Below are 27,458 nucleotides of genomic sequence, written 5' to 3'. Positions count from 1 at the left end.
ATGTTCTACACTGTCTCCCAGAGGTCTGCAGAGGAAGTGGTATCAAATGCCCACAGGCAAGGGTCCCTGGTTAGATGATGAATTCTATATTGACTTCCACCCTTTCTTATCTATTCTAATCCCCTGTGTGTGTTTTCCTTCTACTTGCCCTGTGCCACTTGCCTCAAAATTTGCTTTCAGTGAAACACAAAGACTCCACCTCTTCTACTACAATCTATTAATAGTCCAACCCAATCATTATTTTATCTCTTGCCTAGATTGTTAAAAATAACTACCATGATTTTCTTTTTGTTTTTTTCTTCATAGCCCCTACAGATTTTTTAATTTCTGCAGCCAGAATGTTTCTTATGAACTTTTCAAATTGTGTCACTGCTCTGATCAAAATATAACAATGACCTCTCACTTATTTATATTAAAAGACCTGGAAGACCCTACATGATCTTATTCTCAGTATCATCTATGACCTTTATTCCTTCTCTTCTCTCTTTTGTTTACTTTTCTATAACTGTATTACCGTACTTGCTGTTCTTCCAACATAGCAGGTTACATTCTTCCCCAAAGCAATTCAGCTAAGTATTTTGTACTTGCTATTTCTATCCTCTGAAATATTTTCCTATTTATATCTACATGGCTCTTTTCCTTGCTTATTTTATGTTTTATGCAAATGTTATACTCTCCTATCATAATTACAGTTTTCTGATTTAGGTGTCCCCATGGTTCTTGCCATCTTCTAACCTGCTTCAAAATGTATGTCTCCAGGGCTCTCTCCAATTCCAGAACCAAATATCCATCTTCTTTACTTTTCCATGTGGATATCTAATAGACATTTCAACTCACCATGTCCCAAAACTGAACTGCTAATCTTACCTCCAAACCTATTTTACCTACTCAGTGGATAACTTTACCTACTCAATGGATACTCAGTGGATAACTCGTGGACACTTATATTTCCTCTGTTTCTCACATCAAAAACCTGTAGGTTAACCTTACTTCTTTTTTGTTAAAAATCAGGTCCAGTCTAAAAAAGTTAAATTTGCTCATTCTTTAAAATATATTCAGAAATGCAAAACTTATCAGCATATCCAACATGCATGAAACAACAGTTCGAGCCACCATGTTCTCTCACCTGGATTGTGCTATAACCTCTCTCTGTGTTTTGTTTGCTTGCTTTTGCTTCTGCTGTCAAAAGAGAACAGCCAGAGTGATGACTTTAAGATGTTAAGTCCAGGACTGTTTCATTCCACTGCTCAAAAATCTTCAGTGTCTCTTACTTTTACTCACAAAACCCTAGAAATAGCTCACAAGATCTGATATTACCAGGTTTCTCATTATCCTTTCTAATACTTTAGCAACTTTGGTCTAGCTGCTACCACTGCTTGGAATACTCAACCATTTACTATTTGTTTGACAAAATCCCTCACCTTCTTTAAGTAATATCCACTGTGAATACCATATTTGTTTCTGCAAAATGTTCCTACACTTAGCAATACCAAGCCACCTAAGCCCCCTCATCCTGTTCTGTAAGATTTAAAAAAAAAAAAAAAAAAAAAATCTCTTCTTTTATAGAGGACTTATCTCTTAGCAATTATTATAATTTTCTTTTTAACTTTTTAAAATGTTTCTCCTCTCTTGTGGAATATAAAATCTACATAAAATTTAGAATATTTATTTTATTATTTGAGGTATTCCAAGTAAGTAGGACAGTGTTTGGTACATAGAAGGAGTAGAAAAAATATAATGAATAAATAACTTTGTTATATTTCATGTGTTCATTTGTTTAGTGTTTGTCTCCACCTATGAAGCCTGACACATCACATAATATATACATTATAGTCTGTGAGAATGAGGTCCCTAGTAAGGATATATACAGAGACTCTGATGTCTGACAAAATAGAAACTACAAAAAGATAAAGATTATTATCCATTCTGTTCCCTGCTGCATTTTCAGGCCAGACAAAAATACCTGATATATAGTGAGCATTCCATAAATTATTGTTTGTTAAATGAATAAGATCATCCATTAAAAAATTTTAGAAGGATACAATTGGATGGAGGTATATATATATAGCAGATTTTTAAAAAACTTGATCACATCTGCCAATTCAATTTTTCCATATAAGTAACATAGTCACAGATTGCAGGGGACCTGAATATCTTTTCGGGGATGATTATTCAACTTACCATGGTTGTTAATGCTTATTTACACAAGACAGGGCTTGCAAAATTAAGGTTTGGGAAAGCTGTTGTCTGCAAAGGAGACAATTGAGTTTCCTTTGCAATTTTTTGTTTTTAATACACAACCTCTTGAAAATATATGGCATTTAAGATTCACTAGAATCTGAGTAGGATGAACAGGCCTTAGCAAGCATGTTGTTAATTTCCTTAGAGAAAAATAGCAAAGAAAATGAGGTTTGAATGCTTGAGCTCTGTGAAGCTTATTTTTATTTTTTCTCTGTCTCACCTCTAGTGACTAAAACAGCTACCTATTTCAAAGGCTGCCAGTTAGGAGGTGGAATGAAATTGTAAAAATTTATCTTTCATTTATATTAGGAAAACATCCAAAAGATTCAACCCAAGGGGATCACTTGTAGAGGGCCGAGGTGAGGGAGGCTAAGTTGCGGCCCTGAGATGTGGGAAAGGAGCCACGGGCACAGTGTGGCTATTAAAATAATGTCCCAATGTCATAGCAGACGTTCTGAAAGAGGAGAGGAAGTTGAAAAGAGAAAGGTGTGGCAGACACTCTGGGGAGAGATAGGAGACAAGAATATATATAAGTTTGATAAATCCATGTGATGTTAGAATATCATTTTATATGTGGGAAACATAAAAATGTACTATTGTTCTTCTAATGCAAATTCTAAAAGGCACAGCTCAGGGAAATTTTTATGAGATGAGAATCAGGGGTTTAAAAAAAGGTTGAGAACACTTCTCCAGAGAACGTTGATGCTTAATCAATTAATTAATTCAGAAATAAGTAATTTCATGAAAATCTGCTATGCTTAATTACATTTTTCTTCTCTTAATTTTTCAATATATTAGGAAAGTTATAATGCATCATTTAAAATAAAACAGCATTGCTCCACACAATCTCTGCGACAAGTTCAGTGCAAAATGTTTTCATGTTAGAGAAAAGCATTAAGATGGAAAAAAGGCACAAGTGCATCTTTTAAATTATTTGTGTTAATCCTGTGCACCATGCAGCTTGCACTTCACATACTAAATGGTGATTATATGAATGTAGTCAGTTAAAGGAATAAGAAAAGAAATCGTGTATACATGTTTAAAGTACATATCTAAGGCAGGTTTACTGAAGTATAAATTATATAGGTGACATTTAGCTCTTCTAGGAGCACAGTGCTATGAATCTGGTAAAATATGTGCAGTTATGTAAACACTATGACAGAAAAGTCATAGCATATTTCCACCATCCCCTAAGGAGTTCCCTCACGCCCCTTCCTGATGAACCTACTCCTTTCCCCTGTACTCCTAGAAGCTGCTGATCTGTTTTATGCTCCAATGCTTCAACCTTTTCTAGAATGTCCTATAAATAAAATCATATAGCATACAGTTTTGAGTCTTATTTCTTTTACTTAAATAACGCTTTTTCTATGAAATATGTCATTGTGTAACAGTTTATTTTTATTGTTGAGTAGTATTCTATCTTTAGTAAAGCTTTGCAACTTGTTAAAAAATGACATGCAATAAACTTCATATACTTAAAAATACAATTAGATAAGTTTGACATAAATATCTACCCATGAAAAATATCACACAATCTAGATTGTGGACATGCATATCATCCTGAAAAATTTCTCTATGCCCCTTTGTAATCCTCTTTCTTTTCCAATCCCATCTTCAAGCAACAACTATCTCCTTTCACGACAGAGAAGCCTGTATTTCAGGAATTTTGTATACATGGAATTAAATAGCATATGGTCTTTTTGACTGGCATCTTTCACTAAACATGATTATTTTTAGATTCATTCATCTTGGTACATATCAAGCTTATTCATTTTATTGCACCGTAGAATTTCTAGTATTCCATTTTGTGTGTGTAGCATGATTTGTGTATCCATTTACCTGTTGATAAGCAGGGTATTTTCAATCTTTGGCTAATACAAATAAAGATGCTGTGAACATTTATGTACATGCTTATATAGAGACATTTTCTTTCATGTCTTAAATACTTAAATGTAGATTGACTGGATCATATGGTAGGAAAACATTTAACTTTTAAGAAACTGTCAAACTGTTTTCCAAAGTGGTAGTATGATTTTACATATCATCCATTAGTGTATGAGAGTTCTAGTTGCTCCATATTCTTGACAAAACAAGATAGAGTAAGACTTTAAAATTTTACTCATTCTAGTAAGTGTGTAGAAATATCGAGTTGTGGTTTTAATTTGCAATACTGAGATGATTAACAGTATTGATCATCTTTTTAATGTGCTTGTTATCTATATAACTTCTTTTATTGTGTCTATTAAAATATTTTGCTTATTTTAAAATTGAACATTTTTTGTTGTTTTTGATCATGATGTTTCTATCCTATTTATATGTTCATCTAAAATGATTTTCTTTCTACTTGAGAAAAAACATCCTTTAACATTTCTTATTATGTGGATAGGCTTTTGGTAAATTCTTTCAGTTTTTGTATGTCAAAAATATTTATAATTCTAATTTATCGACACAATTGCTCAATAGCTACACATTTTATTTTAGTTTTTTTTTTCTAGTGCTTCAAATATACATTTTAATGGACAACCATCTACTTTCAGGTAATGTTATGACACATATAAATGCAAGAAATTTTCAATACTATACATCAAATGCAACCACCTATTTTCTATTTTATTATATGCTTTACTTTCCCATATGTTATAAACCGCACATTTCCTTGTCAATAGTTTTACTTTCGACTATCAACTATTGTTAAGATTAATTAAAATAGTGAAAATATATATTGTATATTTGCATTTAATTTCACTGTTCTTGGAACACTTCATTTCTTTATGTAAATTTTAATCTCTGGTGTCACAAACCTTCTGCCTGAAAACTTTTCTTTACCATTTCTTGTAGCACAGGCATGCTACTAATCAATGTTTTTTGCTTTTGTTTTTCTGAAAAAGTCTTCATTTCACTTTTATTTTTAAAATGTGTTTTCTATGGATGTAGAATTCTGAGTTGGTAGTATTTTTCTTTCTGTACTTTAAGGCCGTTATTCCACTGCAAACTGGTTAGTTTATAATGAGAAATCTGCTGTAATATATAACTTTCCTTCATTTAGGTAATTTGTCTTTTTTCTTTGGCAGCCTTCAAGATTCTATTTTACCTTTCATTTTCAACTATTTAACTATGACATATATAGCTAGTTGTGTGTGTGTGTTTGTGTGTGTGTGTATGTATGTGCATGCATGCATGTGCGGTGGTCATTGTAGTGATAGTAGTAGTGGTGGTAGTCTCATTTGGATTAGCTGTAGAGTTGAAATAGCTGAAAAAAGAATGCTCACATTTAGGTTGTTTCTATCTTGAATATATTATGATTAATGCTGTGATAAACATCCTTGTAAAGATTTTTTCCATAACCAAATACATATATTTCTATTGAGCATATATCTAAGAGTAAAATTTCTGGGGTATATGTTTGTGTATCTTCAGTAATAATAGATAAAGCTAAGCAGTTTTCAAAAAAAGAGAAAACACTGAAATACAAAAAGAAAAACAGAAAGCAAAAACAAAACAAAACATCAGAATAAAGCATTAAAGAAGCCGTGATACAGTATCAAATTGGTATTTAGTATTTATGTCACTTGGGATTCTTTGAATTTTTGAATCTCTGGTTTGATTACCTTTAATAATTTTTGGAAGATTTTTATCCACTATCTCTTAAAATATTTCTTCTGTCCTATTCTCACACTCTTCTCTTTCTGGCACCCCAATTAAATGTACATTAGATAATTTGATATTGTCCCACAGTTATTAAGTGGTTTATTCTAGTGTTTGCTTTGCACTTGTTTTCCACTTTTCTCCTTGTATTTCAGTAGAGTAATTTCAATTTTCTTAACAATTATTTTCTGAACTGTTTCAGCTCTACTGCTGATCCCACTTAATTAATTCTTTATCTTTTAAATCACATTTCCTATTTCTTGTAAATTCCTTAAACTCACTCTGATAATTTTCTTCTGTTAAAAATTATTTCTTCTTTTTCCAAAGAACATATTTTGTACTAGAAAACTTTATATATTGAACATAGTTATTTTAAAGAGCCCATCTGATGATTCCAACATTTGGGGTGTCTCTCAGCCAAGTTCTGACTACTGTTTGGTTTTGAACAATGTTGTTTGGTGCTCGAATCAAATGACTTGAGTGTGATCTGACATATAATAAACTATAATTTTTTTCTTTGTCCTTAGTCTCTCCTACCTGGATGATAATTTTGAAAAGGACCAATAGTAAAATTAGAAATAAACTGACAAATTTCCAAATATGCCATCTTTCCCTTTTGATGCTTGGGATCATTATAAGGCAAAATGGCTTATAATGTCTAGTTATCTATATAATTTTTGTTGCATTATTCTCATGATGGTGGAATTATGTCTTTGTTAAAGGGATATTCCTAGAGAACTTAAATAATTTATAGCATGCTCTCTGAAAATAACACTACCACTGGTTAGGAAAACTACATATACCGTGTCCTACCAGACTTATAAATTCATATTTTTTCACCTTGTCATAATGCTCCAATATATTTATTAAAGTCCAGATAGTTCCAGTTATAAAGAGAAGAGATGACGTCTTGATCTTTCAAGGAAAAGGCTGAGAGAGACCAATAGAACCACTCCTAATATTTGCAATTCCAAGGGTAAGTATACAGCTACCCATACCATGTTTGTAAACGTTTAAAAGTTTATAAATCAAGCTATGTCTTTGTTGTACCTCAATTCCTTTTCATGGCCTTGGAGTTGTTTCCTGTAAATCACCTTCAGGAGCAAATGCAATTGTGAGGTAAACCCTACGAACTGCCAATTTGAGTGGCAGCTCAGACCTGCTGTAGTGTGACTGGCTGGATCCCTTAATCAGCCCTAAAACTCCTAAGAAGTGGTGGCACCTACCCAAGTCTAGTAAATGAAATGTTCTCTAACTTGATCAAGTTTCTTAGAGTGATATGGCAAGCAGGTTTTTCACTATCATACCTTATTTTTCTAGTTCGGCAACTCCAGGTAGTTGTTATCATATCCCAAAAGTACAAAAGAGAAAATTACATGGCAGAACAAACGTGAAAGGTTTTAATGACACAGGCCTAGAAGTGGCAAACATCACTTTTGCTTACCTTACACTGGCTCATTTTTAGCCATATAGCTACAATTAACTTAAAGAAGGATAAAAATTGTTGTTTTGCTATGTTCTGGGAAAATTATAAAATAGGATTTGGTCAAAACATATTAATTTCTACCACATCACGTCTTTCTGATCACCAAATACTGACTTTTCCCCTCTTACCGTATGAACAATTGTATTCACCCTTTTAGCAACATGATAGCATAAATAACCTCCTCTAGCTTAAAGTCTAAGATGTGTGTCTGATGCAGTCTTCCCCTGTAGGTCTATTTGTGCTTGCTAATTCTTTTGCAAATCATGAAAGAAAAGACAATGAGTTAACCTTCTGTACACACACCCACATTGCACACACATATGCAGATGTGGAGCTGGGATGATAGTTTCACCACGAGATACTAGCAACCAATTCTCCCATACAAGGAGACAGAGAGAGAGAGAGAGAGAGAAAATAGGAAACATCCAGGCATAGATTATAAAGCCTTTCATTGGGCATATAGAACTTTAGACCCTGATTATGTTGTGGGATCTTTGGGGTATTGATTTTCTTCCCGGAAACCTCTATGGCCTGTGGCACATTTGCCTGAGTTCTTGTCCTGCGTCCAGGAGGAATGAGGTACCTAGACGTAGACGAGTGAACGGTGAAGAACACAAAGAGGAGATTTATTTAGTGTTAGAACAGCCCAGAGGAGACTGCAATGGGTAGCTCCACTCTGTTGGCAGGCAGGTCCTCCTGTGGAGTGTTCAACTCTCAGCAGAGAGGTGGCCCTGAAGAGGGTAGCTCCTCTCTGCCGGTGGTTCAGACATCTCTGCAGGTCTCGGAAACTCCCAGCAGAGAGGGTAGCTCCTCTCTGCAGTTGGTGGTCCCGTTGTCTCTCCATCCTCTCAGTCCTCTCTCCTGCTCTGGCTGAAGCCAGGGCTTTTATGGACCTCAGAGGGGAGAAAATGTGTGCTGATTGGTCCATGGGAAGAGGCACCACGAGTCCCCACTCTGGTGCACGGGACTGGCAGCCCGGCCCCCAGCCTTTAGGCCAAGGACGCAAGCTGCGGAGATGCCCATGTCCTGCATCTGGGAGGGGCAGCCTTAGCTGCACCCGGGGATCTCCCACCCCGCCAACTAGGAAGGGGTGGAGCTCCTGCTTGTTTCCGGCTCCTGCTGGCTCTGTGGAGCAGGAGGCCGAGTTCTACAGCCCAGGTGGGGTGGTTGCAGCTGAACCCAGGAAGACAAATCCTACCTGATCCTGGCGCCTCCAAGAGCACAGGGAGGCTCCCATCCACAGATGAGTTTGGGTGCCTGTAGCCCCACCCAGGAGGGCGGTGCTCCTGCCTGCTGCACAGAGCAAGAGGCCCGGGTCTGCAGCCCTGGTTTGGGCGGCTGCAGCGGCAACAGGGAAGCTCTCTCCCCAATTCAGAAGGGGTGGGACTCCCTCCAGCTCCATGGAGTGTGCAGCCCCTGCTATGCCTCCCTGCTGCAGCCTGTGTGACGGCAGCAGCGGCTGCCATCAATTATGCTGAGTCAGGTGAATTTCCTTGTCCATTCTTCATTCTGGCTCTTGAATCTCCCCTCTGTGCAATAGATTACCAAACTCTGCTTTTATCGCTCTTACTGATGTTCCGTCTCACCTATTTCAGAGTCAGTGTTGGAGAACACTACACAAGTGAGTGAATAATTTCATTAAGGGTCACTGACATAGCATGAAACTTATCTTCAATTAGTTCACATTATGAGAGGAGGAGGATTAGTTGGAAGACTGAGTTGAAAGGCAGGAATTATATTTAAAACTCAGCCTCAGTTTTGTTCCCATCATACTCTCTGAAACAACAGATTACTTGAGGTTTCACTAGAGAAAAAGGCTTTGGAAAAGAGAAGTGAATGAAATTATTGAGTAGTTTTATGACACGAAGCTTTTACTTTTATATTCAAAGGCAAGCTTTGCCATTCAAACTATTTCTTCTGAAGGCATGTGGTATCATCACAAAAAGCTTTCACATGAAATCTACCTGCAGCCCACATTGAAAAAACAGAAATATTTAACATTCTAAATTTCACCATTAGACCAAAGACAAGGGTCTTTAGGATGCTATACATCTTACAGCTTCATTCCAATACTAAGAACAGGTTCTTGTCAGTTACTAGGTTTAATTTTAGAAATTGATGAGTAAGCTTTTGGATATAACAAATTCAAAGGGATATAGAGGATAATCAATTCAAAACTCCTCATTCCAGGCACAAGGATAATTAAGACCAGAGAGACTAGGTGATTTTCCAAGGTGACCTAATTAATTAATGGGAGAATTTTTAATTTTAGATCTCTCTTTCCCGGAAAATGATTATCTAACACAATTCTATTGCTTGGCTCTTTTACGTCAGAATATACTCTCCTCTCAAATTTTCTGTAGTGATAAAGGAACTGTTTTTGTCAGCCAGGCAGCATCTTTTCTCACCAAATTGAGAAGAGCACAGTTTTAATATCAAGTAGTGGCACAGCTCTAGAAATTCATTATTGCTGTCTTTGTCGCAAATTTTTATGCAGAGAAGAGCTGTCATGGTTTGACAGCTGATGAAGTTCTTTAAAAATAGATTTTGATGGCATACAGATTTTCAATATTTTTATGTATGGTGATAATTTTCCAAATTACACAGGTAAAAAGGAGTTATTCAATGTATTACTTATAATATACTACAGTGTGGTCAAGCACCGAAAACAGGTCTTTCTGCTCATTTAGGTGTTTCATATGCATGTCTAAATAAAAGTTTGTTTCTAATGTGAGAGTGATTGACATCTTTGTCAAATTACATTTAGTTCTTGAATTCTATGGTTGCCTATAATATAATCTAGTCATAAATCTGAATTCATCTAATTATACAAAAATAACTTTCCAATAACAGGAAAAATCATAAAAATCTAACAGCAACAGTGTTCTTTTTTTGATCATTTTTTCATACAACAATAATATTCTAGGAACTTTTCTAGCTATATTCTAAGTACTGTTAAAAGTCATGAAATACAAAACAAACAGGATAGAACCTTTGCCTTTGAAACTCAGAGTCTAGCATAAAGGAGGTGTATGCCTAGCACTATGGGAGCAGAGAGCAGGAAGTGATGCTTGACCTGATTCCTGAAAAACATGAACAGAAATGAAAAGGGTGGTAAAGTAGGAAACATGCTTCATTCTTCTCAGTTTTTCTGAATTATCTTAGATAAATTTCCACCTCTTATGAAAAGCTTTCTATATGGACCTACCTACCACACCTACATACTCTGCCTATTCATTGCTAAAAATGAACTTTTGATGCTTCAGTCTAAAGGCAACCTTTCCACTTGAACACTAGATTCATTCACTTTTCAAGGACAATGACAAGCACTTCTCCTGTCTCTATTTTAATGATCACTTTTTACTCTGCATACAGGTCATTTTTATCAGCTTAGAGACATAGGCCAAAATAGGTACAAATGTGTGTTTTATATGAGGGGATGCTTGGTAACAACAGCAACAAAATCCCGGTAGCTTATTTCACCTCTCGTGAGTCACATCTACCTCGCAATGCTAGAGGAATTTTGTATTTAAATGCTAATTTTCCACAGAATGATACTATCAACAAAGAGAGGTATGCAAGAATGAAATGCAGACCGCCTTGAATTTATACTTGTCCTTTAGTCGTGATTAAACTCCATGCATAATAAATGGCTCTTAAAGACACATTTATAGTTTTTACTACATACAAAATAATGTGAGGCTGAAAGATTTGAGACACAATAGGTGTCTTCAATTGAGAAAATAAGAAAGAAATGGAACCAGAATGAATGTAGGTTATAGTTAAGATTATTACACATCTTGGGTTATCGATCATAGCAGGAGGTTTGGATTCTAATGACTGATTTGTCCCAACTCTTGGATAACTTGTTGGAGTGTTCTTGGAGCACAAGAAACAATACTCCGTGAAGGCATCAGACTCAACTCAGGAGCCAAGTTTATCTGCAAACTTCTTCTGCCCTCCTTTCTCTGACCTCTCATTCTTTCCCAAGGCTACCCATAAAAACTAGAGTCCTGCTTTTCCAAGGTGGGTTAGAGAAACCAGAGCTCCTTTTCTCCGAAGCCAATGATAAAACCTAGAAATATTATTCTACCTTTCCTCCACCTTTTTGTGTAAGAAGAACTGGTCACAAAGAAATTTACTAATCTACCTTGTTTGATAGTGGGTCATAAGATCCACATTCCAGGAAGTGTCCTGCCCCATACCCAGGAGGGACAAATGCCACACAGAGAGACCAAGAAGAATCTGAACAGGTAGGCCATGCTGAGTTTCCCCATTCATTCTATTAGCATTAAAGCATTCCCTTTTTGCAGTCACAGTTCTACATGACTGCAGAATTCTTCACTGAAACTAATCATAAAAAAATTGTTAGTTTTCTCTGTATCTTTGGGTTATGAAGGTTCCCATGTCACCATAAAATCAGGATCACATAAATTTGTTATACTTTTCTCTTGTTAACCTGTCTTTTGGTATAGGGGTGTCAGCTGTGACCCTTATGATGGGTCTCTACATCACATATCTACAATGCCTTTCATATATGGGACCAGGAATAAGAATACTGAACTGAGGATAGACGGTGTTTAGAAAAACAGTAGTGTGTTGATGTATACCTGTTTTTAGTTTCTTTCGACCCTCAACTTAATGTCTATAGGCAGTTTTATAGTCATGTCAGTGTCACATAGATTCTAAGTAACAATGATTAGTGACTACAGCATGCTTTCCAGAATGTGCAAGGATTGTACTAAGTACACAGTTCTCTCACTTTAACATTAGGTCAGTTTTTAGAGACTGTCATTCAGTGACATGTAACCATCATTCCTAATATACAGATCACATAAGTTAGCCTCTAAAACATTTGTCACATTTGCACTGGCTTAAGCCCTATCCCAGAAAGGTATAATTTATTTATTTATTTTAATTAGCAGCCCATGCAGCAATTTAATTGCTATATATTTGCAGGAATGTAATGAAGATTAATGCTTGTTTATTAGATGCTTACTCACTGTGTGTAGATGCTAATCTAGGAACTGTAGATATTAAAATGGCTCAAATATTATTATTTATTTAAATGAATTTACTGTCACGTGGAATAACACAAATAATGTACATTATTAAAAATTATATATGGCAGTAATATGAGTACGTTATAGGCTTGATAAAATGCTGATGGGATGTTTACTCTCTATGGAGCTGTAACAGAGAACTTAATTCAGAAGAAAGAATATAAGCTGGGTCATGAAGAATGTGTTTACTTTTATCAAGTTTATAAAGAACAGAATTTTAGCTTTATTTCAGACTAAGCTAAAAGGAGCTTGCAATTGACTTAATTCAGCTTCTTCATTTTAATTATAATGAAACAGCCAGAGTGGTTGTGGGACATAGGGAAATTATGAGGATTTTGAGATAGAAGCTGATTGCAACCCAGAAGTATTCGTGGATTAATCATCTTTCTGTTATATAAATTTTACACCTCTGAATGTAAGAAAGGATGCTGACAGTTTTTTTTTTTTTTTTGAACCTCACTGTTTCTTTCCTGATGACTGTTCACTTCTTTACTAACAAAACTAGCACTTTATTTTCTTTTTGTGTCCACTCCTATGTGGCTGGGGGCAAATTCTGATAAGTGGAAATTCCTTTACGCATCATAACAGTTACTTTGAGGAGAAATATGTGATGCAATTCTGCCCAATATGATGTGACAGAAAGACTTGTGAGGATGGCTGTTCTGTAAAGCTTTTATTCCGGATAAAAGTATGGCATGTCAGTCTGGGTTCCATCAGAGGAAAAGAACAAAACGAGCAAAATATACAAATGAGATTTATTGTAAAGAATTGGGCTACGTAATTGTAAGGGTTGTCTAAGGAAGTAAAAAATGTATAGGGAAGGCTGTCAGGAAATACAGGCTGGAATCTCTTGGTTAGGAGCTGATTCTGCAGTTTGCAGGTAGAATTTCTTCCTTCCTCGGGGAATATTCATGGTCATTCTGAAGGCCTTTCAGGTAATTGGATGAATCTCACTGATTTGATTATTCCTGATAATTTCCTTTACATAACTGATTGTAGATGCTAGTCATTTGTACAAAATACCTTCACGGAAACACCTAGGTTAGTGTTTGACCATAAAACTGAGTACGATAGCCCTGTTAAATTGACACATAAAACTGACCATCATATATGGGGGCTAAAAGGTTTTCTGATGAAAGTATTCTTGCAAGGCCTGGAATTTTGCTAGTTCTCTTGTAGCCATTGGGTGAGTTAAACTGATACACCAAATGTGTCAAGAAAGAAAGATGGAAAGAAACTGGGTCCTTGATGACATTGTTAGGCCACTGACTTAATTAATCCTGCAGCTGCCTTTATATGATGGTAAAAATGATTTTCTTTTCAAGCAAAGTGAGTCAGAATTTAGTGTTGCTCGTGGCTAAGAGCATCCTGTTACACTGTACCCCATGTCATGCAGTAGGAACAAGCTCAAAAATAAGTTTTAAAACACAAAAATTTGTAAAATCACTAAGTTCCTGCATTATTTTTTTTCTAATGAACTTTATCGGTGAATGAAAATGTCTCAGCTTAATTTAAAAATTCCACCCAACTTTCTGGTCTAATTCGTTTAATTGTAAAATACTATCATGATTTGTGGTAAGTTATTTCATTAGTGAACAATGATTTGAGCTCCCTTATTAACTACAATATTCGCCTTTGGGGCTATCTTAATTAGTGAAGTCCAAAGACACTCCTATCGGCATGCGGATTGAGTTTGAAATTAAAAGTAAAAGTTAAGAAGGGTGTTAAACATTAGTAAATGAGGAGACAGTAAGTGCTTGTCTGCTGAGAATTACCCTGCAGGCTACCCTGCAGGTGATGGTCTTCACTAAAGAAAAAGAGAAATCTGCTGGACATCAGAAGACCAGTTATCTACAACTGGAACTGCAGTAGACAGAAAGAATGATGGAAGTACACAGAAAGAATGATGCAAGATCGACTTGTGACTCAAATATACATGTAGACCTATATACATTATATCCATATACTTACATGTAATCTAGGCTCATATCCAGGCTGACAGATGTGTTTCTGAAAAAAATTACTCAAAATTATTAACAGTGGTTATCTCTTGGTGTGTGGAATATATTTTATATATTATATTCTTCTTTATCCTTGTCCATGTTTTCTGTATTAGTAGTTAATATTATAATGTGTAAATATTATTTAGGTGAAAACTCATGATGGGAACTGATACTCAGCATGCTGTAGATTTCCCAAATATGTCCAAATATTTTTTTATTAATAGTTCAGATACTGGAATCAGAATTAGGTAACAATTCTGGATCTACTACCTATTAACCAAGGAACATTGAGCTAGTTACTTTGCTATACCTCAGTTTTCTCATTTATAAAATAGAATAATGACAACTTGCTCATATTGTTGTAGTGAGGCCATGAGATAATGCACGTAAACTACATAGTAAAGGCTCAACAAATAGTAGACATGTTCTTGCTGTTGCTATTGTTCCTTGTGTTATAAATGAATTCCATAGAGAACAGTGTCATTTCTGTAAAAAATACACATGCTTAAAATCTACAATTGTAAGCACTGCAGCAGAATGTTAATGCAGTATGTTTCCAGGAACACTAAACACCTCTATAATACCTAGACTTCGTTCTCCACTTGATGCATAACCATAGTTATTATCATAAACCTAATCACAAGGGCCCAGGTACATTAGTTGGGATCTATAATGAGAAACCTTCCCTCTCTGAGCTGCAGCTTGTCAATTCTCATAATTAGCTAAGTGAGTAGTATCTCAGGTCCTTTGTACTTCTAAAATCCTTATTTCTACAGTTTTTCCCAGTTTAATAAGAAAAAAAGAAAACAGTAACAACTCTGAATGGAGAATAAAATTTCAGGTGAGAGAATCAACACATTTCTAAGTATTTATCAAGCAGCTGCCATTCAGGAAATCCTTTTCTATATAAAAAGGGGAGTGCATATGCCAATATTCCCCCTTTTACCACAATAGCGTAAAACTATCCCCTCAACACACACACACACACACACACACACACGTTATAGGCCGAGTTCTTATTATTTGAATGGTATCAGCTGGTAAAAGAATTGTAGATCTCTACACAAAATGACATTTGTGCTTTGTTTTTAGTAGTTTTCTGTGGCAAATATGGAGCAGTTTACACTGTCAGAGGAAATAGAATTGTGCTTATGTTTCACATCCTACATAGTTTATCTCACTGGTTTCATGTTGGTGCCAGGTGTGGGTGATGGCAGTCTGTCATGCTGCACTGACACAAGCTATTGACTACTGAGATATTCACAAAAGTATTCAATAATAACCCTGTCCTGATTTGACTTGCAGAAATTTAAATATACAAATTTTGTGCAGTAGAAACGAGAGGGATTTTTTAGACACTTGGGCTAAGGTATAAGCCTAGATAAACTTAAGTAACTTTAACTGTGATTTGGCTTCTGTGAGCCTAGTTTTTTTAGTTTTTTTTTTCTATAAGTATAATGCTGACCAACTTTTAAAACTGTGAGGCTACAATAAATAAAAAGAGCCTCTAACATGCTTCTGAGACATCATCGAAACATGTTGACTTTCTTTTCTTTCTCAATTGCTTGTATTACTTAGCAGCCTAATATGTACATGCATACACATAAACATGTAGAGCTATTGCTACATTTAAGTATGTGTTATACTTTGGGGATTTTTGTATGTTATTTTAAATTTTCCAAACAAAGCATTCTCAGATCTTTGGAATACCAAAGTGAAAAACAGACAGTAGATGGTGAGTTCAGAGAACAAATGTTCCAGTGAAAATTATAAAACTTTCATTTTTTTGTAACTCAAAAATGTTGAATATTGGCAATTTTATATGGTTCAATCTAATTAATTACATAGCCTATGATATCTGTGTTTGTAAAAAGCTGCAAGTTAGAGAAAAAGCATGCTCTGCTCTGTCAAAAATTGACAACTTTCAGATAGACAGCAGATGGGAAAGAAAGAAGTTCTTCGCAGGATTAGAATAATGTCTGAGCCACAACAAGACTATTTAGAGTAGATCAAGCTAAATACAGCATGCCTGGTGTTCTCAGATCAGTTCAAGACAAAAATCTACTCACCATATATTCCAGTTTTAGCGGAAAAAAATGAGTTGGCTCTTACCAGTAGCTGCTTTAACTCCTTTTATTCATTATGGCCTACTTGTGATCAAGTATTGATCACCGAATACTTGGTATTTCTGGACAGTAAAAACTCACTATGATATTTTTTGTCATAAATAATATTTCTCCTACCAGGATAGATATTCTATTAAGGTATGCTCATTGGAGTCCATTGTTTCATTTAATCAAGTTGTTTGCTACAATTTCCAGAAAATAGGAATGCTCAAGCATCAATATAGTGTTATTTGTTGAGTCCTTTATGTTGCCAATGGAATCATGCTTATGGCTTTTGTTTGGTGAAAATCTTGAATTCTCTGATGCGTTAAGTGCAAATTATGTCAAGCTCAAATACTGTGTCTGACACTTCTAGCTAATGAGAAAATCTGTCAGGAAAAGCAGTATTTCCAGGCTGAAAGTGCGCTATGCTGTAACAAAGGATTTGCTTTTAGAAAATCTAATGTCAAACTAGTTTGCAACTAACTGGGACTTGGACAATTACCTTAACCGCTTCATTTTCTCATTCAATATGACATCTCTAATATTGTTTATAAATGATAAAGTGTGGGTGGGTGCAGTGGCTTATGCCTGTAATCCCACTGCTTTGGGAGGCTGAGGCAGGAGGATCACTTGAGGCCAAAACTTAAACACCAGCTTGGGCAACATAGCAAAACCATGTTTCTAAAAAAAAAAAAAATAAAATAAAATAGAATAAATAGTAAAGTAAGGTCCATATGCTTATTTTGTTTGACAAAATAGGTGTCTACCATGTGTCAAGCCCTGGGCCCACTTTTGGAGATATACCGAAGAAGAGAGTAGGAGCCCTGCTTGCAAAGTCCCTTCATTTAGTGAGAAAAATGGTAAGAAATAATTTCACTTCAATTATTTGGTAGGAGCTGGTGCAATAGAAAATATTCATATAACCTTTTCCATGTGTTGGGGCCTTTGCTAAAGGCTTTACTAGCCTATTACTGGTGCAGGGTAGGTGAGCCCCCAAACTGGGGCTTAGCCTTGGAGAGTTCTTGGCTTTGCCTAGATAATAATTGAAGGGTGAGCCGGTGGTGTCACACAGTAACTTTCATTGAAGCAGCAACAGAGGCACTGCTCCTTGCAGAGCAGGGCTATGCTATATGAAGAGTGCCCAGACTTGCAGCTCAGAGGCAGTCGTTCAGTCATATTTATTTCTACTTTTAATTATATGCAAATGAAGGGGCATATTATGGAGAAACATCTAGAAATAGGGTGGTAACTTCGAGGTGGTCAGGTTGTTGCCATAGAGATGTCTACTTTTGGATGTTGCCATGGCAATGGTAAACTGACATGGCACTGATGGACATGTCTTATTGAGAGATGCTTTTGCCTCTCTCTTCCTTGTTTCAGTTAGTTCTCAATCTGGTCTGGTGTCTGAGTCCCACCTCCAGAGTTGAGTCTGCCTCCCATCTCATTACCATGAAATCTTCACAAGAACCGTATGAATTAAGCATCATTTTAAACTTCATTTTGAAGATAAGAATAGTTTCCTGGAGAGGTTAAGGTAATTTTGTATGAGAGAGGAGAATTGAATCCTTGTGCATGTATCTTCATAGCCCTAGTCTTAACCACTGCTACTATGCTAAGATACAAGAATGAACAGCCTACTAGGGAGTCAAAAGCAGCTCACCTAATATATCCTTGGGGTTGAGGAGACTCTAGAATATATTAATGGAGAAAATAACTGAGTTTTGTTTTGGAGAATAAGTAGAAGTTACTTAAGCAATTAGAAGGGGAGGAGGGAGAATTACAAGCCCAGGCAAAATATTCAGAAAGTCTTAGAACTTTTGAAATAGCATATGATTTCTTTTAGGGATCCCAATCCATATTGTTGTTGTTGTTGTTACTAGAACATCCTTTGTGAAAAAAAAGTAGTGGTTCATAAAGAAAAAAAATGAAGCAAGGCCCAAATGATGGAGGACATTATAAGCTGAGCTATGAAATTTATTTTTGCTCAAAAGATAGTGAGAGTCCACTGAAGTGTTATAAACTAGGGAAAAATTTGGTCAGAGTTTCTTTTTAAATATAGCATCTTCTAGAGGAGACAATGCAAAGGACATTGCAATAGTTTAAGTATTGGCAAATGAAGTTTCCATGCCTGGGACACAAAGTAAGAATGATAAGGACAGAAAAAATATGAGAACTACTGAAGATGTAAACTCAGCTGGACTTGGTAATTGCTAGGGAGATGCTACAGGCATCCCCTATTATCCACAGATTTGCTTTCTCAGGTTTCAGTTAATCAAGTCGGAAAATACTGAATGGAAAACTCCAGAAATAAACAATTTATAAGTTTTAAATAGCACCTCTTCTGAATAGCATGATGAAATCTTTAGCTGTCCCAGTCTGACCTGCTCTGGACATAAATTATCCCCTTGTCTAACATATCTACACTGTATAGGCTATGCCACTGTTAGTCACTTAATAGCTGTCTCAACTATCAGATTTTTAAAAAGCCATGATATATATGGGGTCCAATACTATTCATGTTTTCGGACATCTATTGGGGGTCTTGAAACATATCTCCCATAGATAAGTGGGGACTACTACATTACAAGTTCCATATTTTTTGCTTAGGTAACAGATAGACTGCATAGTGATATTAGTCATAGAGGTATAAATACAGAAAATGGTCACTTTTACCAGATTGTTGTTATTGAGAGTCCAGATTCCAGAACAAGTGAACAAACTATACACCCCACTGGGTAATACTGAATATGAAAAGATCACATTTATCTATTCCTATTTATCCATATATCCAGATTTGCAAATAAAGTTTCAGGTAGTGAGGTTTCAGTCTAATAAATGTCATGTTCTTGGTAACCACTTGATGCCAAAAGACCCTAAATTATGAGCTTTCTACCTCAATTTTGGTAATTAGGAGGTTATACTTTAATCAATATTTTTCATATAATGTTACCTTATTTCTTATGCTAGACTCTGAATTTCTGAAGAGAAATGACTGTCTTACTAATTTGCTAGTCTAGCTAAAATTTTCACACTTGGAATAGAAAGATTTCCAAATCAGATTTTCTTTTGATTGATTGAAAGTAAAAAGTAAGCTAAGTTAATCATTAAGTTTCTTTTTTATGGAACATTGAACATTGAGTTTTCTACATATATGCTTGGGTGAAAAAATAATCCACAAAAATTATCATAAATATTTCAGCTACAATGTCATGTTAAGAAAAACAATTTCAGCTAATATCCTTTTAACATGTATTTTATCAATCTCATCCTTTGTCAGTTAAGCTCACTTCTTCTGGAACTCTCTGCATTGACATCAATAGGTGAGTGAATCCTGCTGGGTGGATTAAAATCCCCAGTTTTATACAAATACCACAGAAAATAGTTATCTTTACCCATTTCTGTTAACGAACAGACAGAGTTAGGGAATTTAAATGCCATATACAAAATCAGTAAGTGGTAAAACATAAACTAAAGCAGTGATCTTTGATTATTCATCAAGGCTTTTACATATTTCTTGTCCATTTCTTGTATTAACCCTTCTTGTATTAACCCTAGAAGAAATAAGGGTAAAATGGCAATTATCATCATTTTAGCAATTAGAAAATTGCAGTTTAGAGGGCATCAGATGCCCCAATGATGTTTATGATGTGCTAGTATTTTATGTTGTTTCTGGAAATTACCTTTCAGTTGAGACTAAGTGACATGGTTTTGCTGTATCCCCACTCCAATCTCATCTTAAGTTGTAATCTGGATTGCATTCCTCATATCTAGAGGGAGGGACCTGATGGGCGGTGACTGGATTATGGGGGTGGTTTCCCCCATGCTGTTCTCATGATAGTAAGTAAGTTCTCACAATATATGGTTGTGTGATAAGTATCTGCCACTTCCCCCTTATCTCTCTCTCTCTCTGTCTCTTTCTCTCTCCTGCTGCCATATAAGACATGCCTGGCTTTCCTTTCCTTTCCACCATGATTGTAAGTTTCCTGAGACCTCTCTAGCCATATGGAACTATTAGTTATTTAAACTTTTGTTATAAATTATCCAGTCTCAGGTATTCTTTATAGCAGTGTGAAAATGGACTAATACACCAAATTTATTTGTGTTTGTGCTCAAACTACAATAATAGTTTACTATTTTTTCCTAACCAAACACATTAGAATGTAGCATTAGTTTTAGATTTCTGTTATTTATATAATCCCTTACAAACAAACACACCCTAGGAAATGATGAAAGACCCTCAAACTCTCCTTTTGGTACCTTTTTTTCTTCCTTTATGCTATAACCCTGGTTTCTAGAGCCTACTTCTTAGCATTTGAGAAAGGTTTATTTGTTCATTCATCTATTTCATTTTTATTTCACAATGCCAATTACTGAGCTAAGTGGCAAAGTACTTAAGACATTTGAAGCAGCAAAATATCTGGGGAGTAAAAATATGTTCATAAAATGACACAATATGATAAGTGCAATAAATGAAATAAACACAAAGTGCGAAGGAAGCAGAGAGGAGTGAGCTATTGACATTGCCTGGAAGATGGATATTTCAGTTAAGACAAACGTCAATTATATTTGAATGTTCATTTTAGACTTAGATTTTGGCTGAATGTTAGAGAAGACTTGATTTTAAGACATCAGTCAGAAGAGGCAACCTGAACACTATGAACATACATTCATAGTGTATGTTACATACATTCATTTTCATTTAACAAGCTAATCATACAGTCAGCTCAACACTGAAACAGCGATGTGAACCAACAGAAAGGAAGGCATGCACTACCTTGTTGTAAAACGTAGTCACTTTGCAACACTACCTTGATGTGAAACATTACTGCTTTTGCATCCCGTTTGCTTTCAATTATGGCATCAAAGTGATCCTTTGCTTGGATATGTTCTTCATTTACACAATGCAAGGTGGTGGAAGTGACCTTGTGTCATTAGTGTGCAGCCAGCTCTGTACTCTCCAGAGAGATTAGAGGAAAAAAAAAATACTGTTTTCAAAAAAATACTGTTTTCTGATGTTCCATTTCAGACTGGATTTTTTATGCTAATTAGAGTTCTGAGCAATTTAGAAATGCTTTACATTCTGTTGGCTTGATATTACATCATCCTTATAAGTACTTTCATTTTTCTAGTAAACTAAGATTAGACTTACACATGCTATTTGTATGCAAATCATATTTTCGTAAACATTCTTACAATTTCATAGTTTCCAGTATATGTGCATAGCAGCCAGTTATCAGAAAATAGGTGGCCTAAGGAACACTGGTTTTTCATTGAGTAATGCTACCTTTATAAACAATACGTGATTATCTTTTAGCAAAACAGCCTTATGCACTAGCAACCTGATTAAAAGTTCAATATGTATATACGTGTGTATGTGTGTTTACTTACAAATTGCTTCTTTGACCACCAGAAATAATTCAGGGTAAGACAATTTTGTATAACTTAAAAATTACATATATCACAAGGAAGGAGAACAGATGTTAAGAGATGATTCTACAGGACAGATGAACAGTTGGAATCAGCATGAGCTAATGAGTCAGGTTACCTGAATTTGGATTCTTTTTCTTTCATTTACTTGCTGTGAATCTTCGAGTGAAGTATTTCACATGGTAAACCTTGTTGATGTCACTTTGTAGAATGGTTAATGACTAAAAGATGAAACCATTGAGTTTCGTGGCATTTAAGTAGATAATGTATGTACATTATGTATGCACATAGCAGGCATTCAATACGTAATACTAAAGAGTCTTAAAGAAAAATTAGTAATAACTTTAAAGTCATTCATTTTCACAATGACATATTTAAAGAGTTCAAGCCTCTGGAAAGAGGCATGGACATAATGGAGTGGGGTGGTTCAGAGTGCCTTTCTCAATTTTTTTAAACAATAATACCTAATGATGATAAAAATTCAGAAAACTGAAAACTTTCGTGCACTGCTTGTCCAAATGTAACATATTTTGGAGATAAGTAGGCAATGTGTATTTAAAAGGTAGGCAATGTGTATTTAAAAGACTAAAGATTCAAAACCATGACCCTCTTCATTCCAGATTCCTGACAGATGACAATAATATTCATTCTGGCTAATTTATGCCAAAGAAAATTTATTAAAGAGTATTCATTTACAGAATCCTATGAAGGGCTAAGGAACCTAACTTTGATGCCATAAATCCTGGTACAATCCAGTTGGGAAACATGCCCACAACACTGAAGAACTGTACCACTGCTGCACATCACTCAATAACCATGATGCTTGGGGCCTGTACAGAAAAAAATCAGTCACAGCTACTACAGGGAACTAAACACCACTACCACTCTGCTTGTAAAATAGCTGATCTCCCAGCCAACATCCACCACCTCAGTTTCACACTTTCATCTTCACATTCTACAAAAATGATTTTATTTCATGGAAACTGATACGATATAGAACCCTGCAATCTGGTCAATTGAGCTTCTCAAATACCATAGTTCATAAGGAAATCTAGAAGGGAGTCAGAGTTAGTGTTTAGTGAGCAAATCTGTACTATCTTCCTCATTATTTATACTTCTGTAACCTCAAGGGAGAAACAAAAATGAAGGAATTACATAAGTAAAGATCTTTATCATAGCATAAAAATTTTGAGATAATATAAACAACAACAAGGATTTGGTTAAATAAATTATATTTCATTTTATACAGGAAACTATTAACCAATTAAAATGATGTTGGTGAGGATCATTTAATGGGATGCATATATATGTAAAATATATTGTTAAATGGGGAAAAAACTGTAAAACAAGTATAGAAAGATGTTTTCTGGTGAACACATGAATGTATATAAAAAGTAGACGTTAACAAGTCATATATCTATAAAGTTATAAAAATATTTCACCATTTTGGAATTTATACATAAGAAAAACAATATCAATAAAAGTACTAAAATATTTTAAAAATTGTGTGTTCTCCATTAACTTTAAATGAAAAATAAAACAGAGAAAAAATTATATTTTTGAGGTAATGACTGCTGAAAACTTTCACAAATATTTCCTTGTACAATTTCAAGTTAAAATTTAATTTATACAAAGTGATGAATATCTCCAAGACTGTGAAAAATTTTCTTATTTAGTATAATATCAATTTCTCTGCAAACAGTGATTAATTTTAGTAAATTGTACTTAGAGAAACAAGGTAAAAATGCAAATATTCTATTTAAAAACTAAGTATACATTTCAACAGGCAGTACAATTTATTTCGAAGAACTTTTGCTATAAGACAAATTGAAGAAACTACTATATGATTAGTCCTTCAAACATAAACAAGTAACAAAATGGAGAAAATATGGGAAACTACTGTTTTCAGACCTTGGACAATAGTCAGCTTAGTAGAGAAGACAAAAAAGATACAAATAATTTAAGAACTATGATCACCTGACTTTCTGCCTTAAGATATTTCCAAGAGATACAAATAATTTAAGAACTATGATCACCTGACTTTCTGCCTTAAGATATTTCCCAGGCCCTTGTGCAAGGAAATGGGAATTCAACCTGAGAACAACAATTGTGAGAACAGTAACTTTGCTCAGATTATACAACAGAGATCACAAGACAGGGAAGCTGATGCAGATGGATTTTACAGAGCAGAGGACAAAGAGTAGGAGCCTACATAGAGAAAGAGCATCAGAAAACTGAGTGAGGTCATCCTGAATTGTTGATTACATAATAAGTTACACATGTATAGTATGTGAATTCATGAAGCTTGACAACCACCATCTAGGAAAGGAATACTACAGTGTGATGTAAACTGAACAACTACCAGACCCTGCAAAGGGCTGGGAGATGCTTGCTTGTCAACTGATATGCTGAAAACCTGGAACAGTCAGTAGACATAAAAAGGGCTGGGAGATGCTTGCTTGTCAACTGATATGCTGAAAACCTGGAACAGTCAGTAGACATAAAAAAAAATACTAACACACAAAAGAAAAATAAGGCTTTAGGCTTTAAGAGTTATGTGAGCCAATTCTCAGGGCCAAACTAGCCCTTGAGTAAAGGCTTCTCTAGATCTCCCTTAACATAGCTTAAAAAACAAAATTTTAAAGACACACACACAAAGATGAAAAGATAATGTCATCCCTATACAAACTAACTCAGAAAACAGAGGGGGAACTCTTTCCAGCTTTTATGTAACCAAAATTATTTTGGTACCAAAAGCATACAAAGACATTACACAAAAACAAAATTGCTAACTAATATTTCTCATGAATTTATGCATGTAATTTTGTAATGAAATCCAGCAATATTGAAATAGTACAGTCCATGAGGACCAACAGTGGTTTATGCTAAGAATACTAAGATTGGTATAATTTTTGAAAATTAATCAATGTATTTTATCATATGTAATGGGTTTAAGAGTGTCCCCCAAAAATACATGCTTATCCATAACCTCAGTATATGATAGTTAATGGATGCTGGGCTTAATATCTTGGTGATGAGATGATCTGTGCAACAAACCACCACGGCAGATATTTACCTATGTAACAAACCTGCACATCTTGCACATGTACCCTAAAATAAAAGAAAGAACAAATATAATTGTCATTTTTGTATTTTAAAAAAAGAAATGAAGATTGAATTAAAGATGTCAAGGTGAAATAATCCTGGATTTATTATAGGATGGGCCCTAAATTCAATGATTCACGTTACTAGAATAAGAGAAGGGAGAGGGAGATGTAGACACACACCAGACACACAGAAAAGTAGGTCATGTGAGAACAGAAGCACAGACTGGAGTTATGCTTCTGTAAGCCAAGAGACCCCAGGAGCTGCCAGAAACTGGAAGAAGCAAGAAAAAGTTCTTCCTAGAGCCTTTGGAGGAAATGTTGTCTTGCCAACACTTTGATTTCAGACCTCTGGCCTCCACAACTGTGAGAGACTAATCTTCCTTGTTTTAAGCCACCAAATTGTCATAATTTGCTGCTGCAGCCCTAGAAAAATAATACACCATTTAAAAAAAAACAGACTAAAGGAGAAAAGAATACTTGATTATTTCAATAGACAGAAAATATGAACAAAGTAACCACGCATCCATAATAAAAACTATCAGCAAATTTGGAAAACAAGGAGACTTCCTCAATCTGATGATAGATGTCTATAAGATCCTATAGCTTACATAATGCTTAATAATGGAAGGCTCAACAGTTTCCCCCAAATTTATCAAAAAGTTAAGATAGCTACACTCACCACTTCAATGTTTCACTGTGTGTACAATAGGCAAAACAAAAAACTCATATTGATTTGAACATAAGAATTAAAACTTTCTTTTCACAGATAATGTGTCTTGATTGTTTAAAACTTTAAAAAATCTGAAGAACAAAACAAATATAACTAATAAGTAAATTAGAAGACATGTTGCTGTTTCGAGGTGCTCAAAGCTGTACAGAATAAAAATAAAAAAGAAAAAAAGAAAAACTAGAAACTGTCAACAAGGGGTATCCTTCTTACAGCTTTTATATGGCCTAACTGAATGACATATTATGGTGACAATTTGTTTTGAGTCACTTTTTTTTTCAGCTTGCTTATTAACGACAAATATTAAGTTACTAGAAAACCTAATTCAATATTTTTCAAATGCCTAAAGATAAACTTCTGATTAAATGTTTTACTGCCACCAAAGATACAGTTGTTTTATTTCTTTCAACATGTAACACTTTCAGTACAGAAATTGCTTTTAGAAATATTACAGTAGCACTGATTCTAAGGATTCAAAATTGGTTGGGCATGGTGGCTCACACCTGTAATCCCAGCACGTTGGGAGGCTGAGGTGAGTGCATCACTTGAGGTTAGGGGTTTGAGACCAGCATGGGCAATATAGTGAAATCCTGTATCTACCAAAAATACAAAAAATTTGTGATGCATGGTGACACACGCCTGTGGTCCCAGCTACTCAGGAGGCTGAGGTGAGAGGATCTCTTAAGCCTGGGAGCTGGCAGTTGCAGTGAGCCGAGATCATGCCACTGCACGCCAAACTGGGTGACAGAGTGAGACCCATCTTAAGAAGAAAAGGAAAAAAATTCAAAATTGTTGACATTTTATACTTTTTCCAATTGTGATAATTTAGTATTTTGTAATGAAATTATAGATGTAATGAAAGATCTATTCTGCAATTTTAATATGCAAATTTGTATGTTAGAGCTTAATTATAGATCATTGAAAATTTGTCAGTTTACATATAAATCTGTATTTTAAAAATAAGTGTCCAGGATCCCATCCTTAAGCTATGTGATCAGTATGGTTCAGTAAAGACAGATTGGTAATAACCAGGTTTAATTCGAAATATTTGAGCTATGATAAAATATAAAACTCAGGACATACTATAATAAAAATCTCAGCTTTGGAATATGATACATAGTAACTACCAGAAGTGATTGGGAACTTTCTACAGAACAAATCATTGTAGTTTTGTGTGTCCATGAGTAAGTGAGTTGACAAGAAAACATAACTCTTAGGAAAAAAAAAAAAAATCAATGTTTCTACCATGAAGCTCTAGGGAACCACATATTTCCCAGGAGAAGAGAGGAACAACATTTCTTTGACCTCTGTAGGATATTTTATGTTTTATGACAAAGACCAATGACTCTAGTTTTCTTTTTTTCCTTCAATACATTATTTGCCAGAAAGTGGTAAATAAATAAGACTATAAAAAGGATCCACTTTTTTGTTGTTGTTGTTGTTTTTTAGATGGAGTCTCACTCTGTCACCCAGGCTGGAGTGCAGTGGTGTGATCACGGCTCACTGCAACCTCTGCCTCCTGAATTCAAGCAATTCTCTGCCTCAGCCTCCCGAGTACCTGGGATTACAGGTCCCCGTCACCACACCTGGCTAATTTTTTGTACTTTTAGTAGAGATAGGGTTTCACCATCTTGGCCAGGCTGGTCTTCAA

The 27,458-nt window shown here is 35.1% G+C and overlaps 2 long non-coding RNA genes across 3 annotated transcripts in view; one reads left to right on the top strand and one right to left on the bottom strand.

Annotated features, from left to right (window-relative positions):
- Nucleotides 1-27,458, bottom strand: part of LOC129525366 (uncharacterized) — a 313,689-nt gene that overhangs the window by 83,490 nt on the left and 202,741 nt on the right. The window lies entirely within an intron of this gene.
- The window catches only part of LOC129525386 (uncharacterized), a 349,207-nt gene that overhangs the window by 313,441 nt on the left and 8,308 nt on the right, over nt 1-27,458 (top strand). For both annotated transcript variants that reach the window (XR_010135455.1, XR_010135454.1), the window contains 4 exons: nt 6,759-6,862; nt 11,535-11,625; nt 17,306-17,406; nt 19,824-19,866. This is a non-coding gene — a long non-coding RNA (uncharacterized lncRNA). The remainder of the gene's footprint in view (nt 1-6,758; nt 6,863-11,534; nt 11,626-17,305; nt 17,407-19,823; nt 19,867-27,458) is intronic.

Source organism: Gorilla gorilla, chromosome 9, assembly GCF_029281585.2.
Source record: "Gorilla gorilla gorilla isolate KB3781 chromosome 9, NHGRI_mGorGor1-v2.1_pri, whole genome shotgun sequence".
In the NCBI taxonomy this organism is placed as follows: domain Eukaryota; kingdom Metazoa; phylum Chordata; class Mammalia; order Primates; family Hominidae; genus Gorilla; species Gorilla gorilla.
Note: the sequence above shows the minus strand (reverse complement) of the source record. Positions and strands in the feature narration are given on the sequence as shown.